We start from the raw sequence: 5,771 nt of genomic DNA, 5'->3' as shown, positions 1-5,771 counted from the left end.
AGCAGGAGGGGTAGTTTAGCCTTAGCGTACCAACCCGCTGCAGGACAAAGTGAGTTACACATTTTAAAGGACAAGTGAATGTTCAGCTGGAGATGCAGCTGAGTGATTTTCACTGATTCATCTCTCTGTTTTTCAAATAATTTTGCATGCAGCATTATGAGATACTTCGGATGTTTTTACTCACTTAAGAAAATTAATTGCTGACTTCTTGAAACAAGAAATAAAAATGTATGAGCCTAATTCTTAAGTCCACTGAATATCAGTAGTAGAATAACTTGTACTACTCTTTATTTTGCAGCATGTTTAAAATGAACATTATGCGTGGTAGGCTATTTTATGTTGTTTGGAAAATCTTATTTACTATCTCTGCTATATGAATTGCTGAGAATTTGGCGTGGAAGATAGTTAATGACTGCAGATTCACAAAACTGTTTAGCTAAGGCTAAGCTCTGTTCCTTAGAAGTTGTCAACAAACTTGACAATGGTTCTTTATTCAATTCTCTTTCAACTTAAACTGAAAAATCATCATACTATTTAACTATGTTATCATAAGAGGAAAAGTACAAAAAATATCAAAATAGCTAATGGCTCATCTTTTATAAAAAGAGAATTAAAATGATTAGGATTTGGCACCGTACCTGACTTTTTCGGAGACTCAATCCTTCACTTCAGGATTGACATGTTCTTAGAATCTGCCTCAGAAATTGCACAACCCTTGGTTGCAATTCGTGACAGTTATGCAAGAGAGAGAGCAAAACATGTATGAAAGATTTAAACGGTGGACTTGAATGTTAGTCACTTTGCTAAGCTGATTGCTTACTGCATGTTCGTGGCATGTCATACCTGGTAACCAAGGTACCATACCTGGTACTCATTTTCCATTTCTGTGTCGTATTGTATAGCTAATTTTCATCAACAGCGTGAACCTGTGCTATTTAGGTATGACAAAACAATCAGCTGAACAGGCATATACCACAATACCCAGTGCTTACAAGAATCTGATTTATATACCTGTTTAAATAATCATCACATTTCACTTAATGTGCACCAAAAATGTATTTTAAGAATTATGCATTAATGGTGATTTAATTGGAAAAGACATTTTTGTACTGCAGCTAACAGTCCTGAAGAATTGAGCAAGATTTGAAGGAGGAATGACCAGAGCAGTTTGAACTGTAGTCCAAATAATGAATATGCCATCCTTAAATGTGGACGAAGAGAAAAAAGTGTAATAGCCTGTGCTGTATTTCTGCTACTTTAATTGAAAGGATTGGGTGGTGTGTAGGTTAAAAAAATAAAGTAGCAACATAAAAAAAATAAAATTGCTAGGATTGCCTATCGGATTAGTGGCACTATAGAGCATTGGTACATTAACACCACTGACAATGTCAATTCATTATCATTGATGGCTAAATAATCTTAGAAATGCTCAGTGGACCTATTAGTTCCTGAACATAAGCAGCTCATGCTGCATTTCTTCATTAGCTTTAATTGCTATAAATTTTACCTTTTTAAAAATCATGCTTTAAAAGGTGAAGTGATCTTTCAGGAACATTAACTCTGTAATTTTGTCACAAACAGAAGGTCCTGCACTATGTTTTCTTTTCTGCAGTAGTTAATATTCTATCCTCTGACTTTTAGATTCATAGTAATAAAAGCCCTTTGCTAGTTGCGAGGATAAATTGTGTTTCAAAAGCTTTTGAATCTTCTTGCTCACTTTTTTAAGGTGAAATGTCAGGACAACATTGTGGTGTTGTGTGGTCTGAAAAATACCACTTTTTTTTTTTTTGAGACAAAAACTATCTGGAAATTTTTGTCTTTTAAAAAAAAGCAAAAAGATGCATCTATGGTGTTGTTTTAGGAAAGGTTGGCTGTGTCTCAGTTTTCCAAATGATCTTCATATTTACATGATACAAAGTACACAGTATATAATTCACTTAGTTGTTGAAAACAGCAGTAATTTTGCTGTGTTGTTTTATTTTTTTTTAATTGAAGTTCAGGGTTTGTTGTTCTTTAGCTGCACAGCACAAACTGCATGACACAGAAATTGGACTCCGCTAATGTTTTAACATTTGGAATAAACCGTCTGCTCCTCATTTCCTTATCGCAGATGTGTGTTAATTTTCTTTTCCATACCGTGGCTGTAAAATATATCCCATTATTTCAGAGGTAGTATCTGTTTTCTGCGGGTAGCAAACTGCTGTGTATTTGAATTTAATTTTTGAAAGTCTGGCTCTGAAATTGGCTGATACCCTGGTTAGATGAGCAAATCTTGGTTGCCTGGGATTTAAAATTGTTGTTTCATTTGCCTGGTGAAATGCAGTGAAAAGGCTTATCATGCACTTTTCAAATTTTATGCCTCAGGTAGAACATGAAAAATGCATTGTTCTGCACTTGAGATTTTGAACAGAATTTATAGGCGATGTTTGATTTAAAAATGCATCTACTATTCCTTTGCCTTTTTCTAGCTTTTGCTTTCTGAAACAGAATTTTCTGGGATGTAGTTACATGTTTCAAGTAAGAGTGGCTGCTTCTTTTTTTTTTTTCTCCTTTATGACTTCTTAAAAATCTGCTGAGGAAGATGTGCATAAGGTAGGTTTGGATTTTTGGGAAAATTTTCAGTATCTAAAACATGCACGTACACATTTTGTATTACCTTCCTAAAAACTGAACGGATGTTTGTAGTTACATTACTACAAATGTCTTTATTATGATTATTCTGTTTATTCTATAGTATTCCATATGTAGAATTTAAGTGCTTTAAGGAGCCAAAGCAAGTATTTGTATACACAAAGGAATTTGGGATGGGATGGAAAAGGTTGGATTTTTTCCTGTTTTTTTCTGAGGTAGTTCTTTCCTGTGGGATGTGTTTTTTGTGGGGTTTTGGAGGTGTTTTGCTTTGTTTTGGTCTTTTGGTGGATGAAGGTATTAATCTTTTTTACTTTCTGCTCCTCAGTTCTTGGTTTGTTTTGAAACTCCATTCCCAATTAATTCTGGAGCAGTTCTAATATGTCCTGCTAAATAAGTGTTTTGCTAAATTTGGTTATTTTGTAAAGCCTCATATAAACAACTTTGAGGAGAGTTATAGTGTCCCAAGCATGGAAATGACTTCACTTTTGCTGCTGTTTCTAAAGCTAAGAATAGTTCGGAGATCTTAATCTGTATAAAGTTCAGTATTTTAATTGCACTGGTTGCTTTGAGAATGTCTAAAGAAAAATACTCGCCTATGTTGAGTATAGTGGCTAATAGATCTTTGTACTTTATAGATAGGAATGTGCTTTGACCAGCTGCATCAACAAAATTGGCTGTACTCCTGTGCTGTGTTCTAAAGAATCTTTTAGATTTTCTGATTTTTTTTTTTAACTGACTGCTGTTAATGTCAGGCTACTTTTAGTGAAAGCCTGGTCTTAAGATTGCTTTTAGCAAGTAAAAAAGACTTATTCAGAAATTCATTGGTAGGAGCAGGAAAAACATTGTATTTTCAAGGATGTAATATAAATTAATTATTTATACTTGCACAGTTTGGGAAATCTTAAATAGAAAGTTGCTACTCTAGTAAAACTATTTTTGTGTGGTATTACCTAGTTTTTGTGCATTAGAAGGGATCTCTGTGTAGATGATTATAATGTCACTTTCTGACCTTTGCAGCTTGAATAATTGTAAATCATTGCTTCATAACGTGTCAGAGAATGTCTGTACTAGGCAATTAAATGGCAGAATATAATAGACCAAATTATTGCCTGTCATGTTTTCAACAACACAGTTAGTATTTGAGTTACACTTAATCATTACGTGCATTAGCAACTTCATTGGAATCCAGCTTCAGGCTGAGCATGAAATACATTACATTATTTAAACCTCTAATGGTAGAAGTCATTTATTTGTGTTGAAGTGTACAACATGCAGAGTTTCATAAAGCAAGGAACACTTGAGAGCTTAATTTATCCAAATCAAAGTCTAAATGCAGATAAACACAAGTGGCAAAAATTAGTAATTTTTATAGGCTGGAAATACTTAAAAATACATGGTTGTGGGTAATTGTAGGCAGCACGAATGAATTAAAATCACTATTTTTAGTCAGCTCTGAGAACTAAAACTGTTGTATACCTAAATCATCAAACGCATCATGAAATTGCATTTTTGCACGATCAGTTAATTACACTCATCGTACCTGCCGAAGTATCCAAACAAAAAAGATGTATTTGGTTCAGCTGTTTAGATCAGAGATAAGTGCATGTGAAATGACCACTCCAGATCCAGCTGTTCCAAGTGTCTCTATCTGCACTTTGCTGTTTGGTCCTATCATGCACTTGTGTCTACGTGTACTTCAGTAAGGAAATTGAGGGGAACCTCGGTAACAGCTTTCCAAACTTGCACACACTTTTAAACAAATTAATAAGAAAATACTGGATAAATATGTGGAGCGAGGCAACATATGTCTTGTATTATCTTGCCAATTTTTGTTCAGTTATCTATCATTTTATTAGATTTGCAAACCTGACCTTCAGTACACAGTCCCTATTTTTACTATTTAAGAAAACTGCTTGAAATGGAAGCAATTTACTCTTATTCAGAAAAGCTCCCAGCATCTTTTAACAGCTGGTACGGATCCTACAGGGTGTTGTGTGAGCCTCTCTTGGTCTGGAAGTTTGCCATGGACTTGGCTGGAGTGGAAGCGAGCGAGTGGGAGACTTGGATACAGGCGGTGGAAGGACTCTTCTGTTTGAGACTGGTATTACAATTGCTACAGAGAAGTCAGGACCAACTTTCTGGCTTAATAAAATGTGTTTTTAGCAATTTGCATGATAAATTGGATTATACTAATGATTTAGTTGTACTTGCCGAAGAGAAGGTGTATAAGGGACACGCTCATGAGCGTATATATTTGTAGTTGAATTGGAGACCATGACTCAGACTAATACTTGTGCTGCATGCAATCCCATTCAATGTGCTTCCAAATTGTAATTAACAAGATGCACGGTGGTGTGGCTATCATCTGTGTGTCCCACTAGTGCTTTTACAGACATGCATTTGTAATCTTTTACTTTATTATAGATTATTCTGATGTCCAGGATGTGTGCATTTCTGTTAGGCCATAAGCACCTTGCTCTAAACACATCCTCAGAGCAAGCACCTTCTGTTCCCCCCAGGGAGGGTTAGAGCCCCTTCCTGAGGAGGCAGGAGTTGGGACTAATGGGCAAAGGTGCAAAAATTGGGATTTAGCAGTGCTAAGGCAAGAGGCAGTCCTAAAATTCAGTGTACCTATTGAAAAAGAGACTTCTGTCCTTATACCATGATTTGGAAAGATTGGCCTAAGCATTGAGAAAGATATTGTTAAAAAATGCCTTATGTTGGCAGAAGGAGATGGCAAAAAAGTCGTCTCGGTTTCAGTGAGAAGAAGGGAGCTTGAGAATTGTCAGTGTGGGTGGTTGGTCCTGGTGGTTGGTTGGAGAAAGATTTACTTGATTAAAATTTTGGTTGGGTTGTTGATAGGCTTGAGTTGCATGGTTTGGATTTATATCCCAAATTCAGAAGGTATACATTTGCTTTATTTTTGTTTTTAATAATTTATGCATCAAACTCCTGATTCAGCTGTGATTTTCCTTGGTGCTTTTAGTAACTTTACTTTAAAATTTAGAGGATAAATAACCAAGCCTAATCTTTATCAATCTTTATTTTCCCTTGTACTCCAGGGTTTGATAAGAGAAGTGGAATGCTATCCAAAAAGGGAAAGAATAGACTGATTTATGTTTTATAACTTTTAGCTGTAA

At 35.3% G+C, this 5,771-nt stretch overlaps 1 protein-coding gene across 1 annotated transcript in view; it reads left to right on the top strand.

Annotated features, from left to right (window-relative positions):
* The window catches only part of ZNF407 (zinc finger protein 407), a gene marked incomplete at its 3' end in the record, with an annotated part of 108,900 nt that overhangs the window by 11,724 nt on the left and 91,405 nt on the right, over positions 1 to 5,771 (top strand). The window lies entirely within an intron of this gene.

Source organism: Mesitornis unicolor, unplaced genomic scaffold (genome assembly GCF_000695765.1).
Source record: "Mesitornis unicolor isolate BGI_N332 unplaced genomic scaffold, ASM69576v1 scaffold25309, whole genome shotgun sequence".
Lineage (NCBI taxonomy): Eukaryota > Metazoa > Chordata > Aves > Mesitornithiformes > Mesitornithidae > Mesitornis > Mesitornis unicolor.
This window is presented reverse-complemented; position numbering and strand designations above follow the sequence as displayed.